The sequence below is a fragment of the Notothenia coriiceps genome, unplaced genomic scaffold (genome assembly GCF_000735185.1).
Source record: "Notothenia coriiceps isolate Sejong01 unplaced genomic scaffold, NC01 NC01_scaffold00004047, whole genome shotgun sequence".
In the NCBI taxonomy this organism is placed as follows: Eukaryota; Metazoa; Chordata; class Actinopteri; order Perciformes; family Nototheniidae; genus Notothenia; species Notothenia coriiceps.
Genome location: NW_011336748.1, coordinates 5775 through 8269, shown reverse-complemented (window position 1 = coordinate 8269; position 2495 = coordinate 5775). Strand labels below are relative to the sequence as shown.

At 46.5% G+C, this 2495-nt stretch overlaps 1 long non-coding RNA gene across 1 annotated transcript; it reads right to left on the bottom strand.

Annotated features, from left to right (window-relative positions):
- Positions 1–581: 581 nt before the first annotated feature.
- On the bottom strand, positions 582–1001 carry LOC104941828 (uncharacterized). The gene is made up of 2 exons (XR_797935.1): positions 961–1001; positions 582–667 (listed from the first exon to the last, which is right to left on the bottom strand). It is a non-coding gene; the product is annotated as an uncharacterized lncRNA (long non-coding RNA).
- Positions 1002–2495: the final 1494 nt, after the last annotated feature.

Sequence of the window (2495 nt, the reverse complement as noted above, 5' to 3'; positions counted from 1 at the left end):
ATATGCACCCCCTTGCTATCTTACAAAATAAAAGGGTCACATACATGAAACTTGCTCCATGTATTGGTACAAGTCCTACAACCATACCCGAAAAAATGCTTGAGGGTGGGATTAATAAAAACATCTTTTTTGGGGGGGGGGGGGTGCTTTTTACGGCAGGCACCCGATATCCCCGGGATTAACAGAAAAACATTTCACCTAATAGGATAATCTAATTTGAATAAAACCGGGATGCTTTAACCTTCAACACTTAATTTGAGAAATGCATACAAAAAGTCACTTATTGGGAACATTTATATAATTTATTCTAATTAAAACACCAAAACATATTGAACATCACAACAACCAAGAAACAAGTAAACAAATAAATACTTTCAAAACTAAAAGTGCACTCAGTACCTGCATAAATTGTTGAATATAATTAAGATGGTTGAATCCACACATAAAACACAGATTCATTGAACAAATGAAGAAACAATGTGTGGATATGAAGACTGAGCTTTTAAAACGAGTTTAACAATCAGTTGCAAGGGTTGAAATGAGAGTGGACAGTTAATGATGGTTCCTTTGGGCATTATGTGCATCCAGGTCACAAGTACTGTTGATCCACTGGAGGCCTTTGTATACATTGGTGGTGGTACCTCCGCCGACAAATGTCACAGCAAACCTGAGAAAACAGTAAATACTTGTTATGTAAGGTATGCATTATGGGGTTTTCATGATAATAGAACATCTCAATGTATTTACCACTAACATTCTAACCATTCCTTCAATTATCGAAATCTTTGAAAAACATAAATGTTGTGTTATGAGAAAGAAACACATTTTCAACAAAAATGTATGGAAAAACCAACCATTAACACTGATCTTTATCAGTTAGTGGCTAGAAGATGCCCAAATCTAATCTCCCAAGTCTTATGTTCTGTTTTTTTTTATTTCGCAATGTGCAATAGGAATTACCCATGTTCTTTCATCCTGCTTCCTCATCTCCGCGTAAAAGGCAAGCCTGCTTACTACTCCTGTTCAGAAGAAACAAAATAATACAAATACATATCAGATAAAACCACATTGCAAGATATATAGAAGAGAGTCAAGTTGCACATATACAATAGATATACAGACTAGATAATCATATATGATTACATCATCATCTGCCCTACTTACCGCTACCTTCTAGCGCCTCGCCTCGTCCTCCAAATTTGCTAAGAAGCAGAGGGGCGGCGGGGGGGCTCCGGGTGATCCAGCGCGGCTACTGGGCGACGCCCGACTCCGCCGGAGAGGGCTCGCGCGCGCGACGCGGAGGCGGCTGCCCCCCGCGCACTCTCTCCTGCCTTGCCGGCTTCTCTGATTGCCTTTCGCTGGCTTTTATTATTATGAGGCTCACTTTTCCTCTGTTCTGACGAGCTTTCTTCTCTCCGCTCTCTGCACGCGCACATAGGGCGCCGTCTCTGTCATCCTGTCCTCTCTCGCGTCTCGCATTATCATCTTTCAATCTTTCGTTTGCTGTCTTCGTCTCTTCTCTGCCTCTCGCTGCTCTTTCTCTCTGTGCTCGCTCGTGTTTTTTCTTTTTTTTTTTTTTTTTTTTCTCCTGCAGGAGGCTCTCAGCGACTCTGAAGCTGCTCTAAGTTAAGGAGGAGAGGAAAGTGTGTTTCAGTAACTTTCATCTCCAGATAAGGTTTGTCCTCTCGTTTATGAAAATCGTAAGATCTACCGCTAAAGATGTAGTGTAACTGCTGTGCCAGTGTGTCCTGCAAGCGATGCACACCAGAAGGCTTCTAACATTGCATGAGCCAGCGAGGAGATGAGAGGAAATGCAGCAGTGGTTTTTCGGGGATATCTGTCTTGCGCCGCTGTGTTCGGCGTCCCAGGATCCCTCGGCCACTGCATCCAGGACCGGACCGGGGTCCATGCGGTGGGGAAGCGGCTCCTCCTTCATGGCAGGGCCCCCCGGGGGAGGCCTGTACTGGATGGAACATCAAAAAACTTCTGGATCTTCACAGAAAACAAGAAGAAAGAAGAACCCGCACGAAGAATACATCCTCCCTGCTCGTACCAGACACTCAAAGCCAAAGGACCACCTGGATCTAAGTGGCAGGAAACAGCGCTGGCAGAAAGGAGGAGGAGGAGGAGGCGGAGGAGAGGGAGGGGAGGAGACTCCCAACCAGTAACCACGGGTCCTGATCCAAAAAGAGCCCGCGATCTCCTGTGGGTTGTCTCCCGGGTGGTTTACTTTAGATGCCCCGCTGTTTAGAGCAGGTCTTTAAGCGCTGGAGTCTAGAGGAGGAGACGAGAGCCGCGGTCTCCGGCGCGCAGGGAGACGGCGAGGGTTCAGCCGGGAGAGGCAGAGCCTGGCGCCGGACGCGGCGACGGAGAGGAGAGCCGGTGGAGACGAGGAGGACTTTGCCCAAGTAACCAGGGTCACGATCCAGAGGCAGAGGAATCAGAGGGCAGAGAGCAGCCGAGCAGGAGGAATGAAAAAGTGAGGATAACAACAA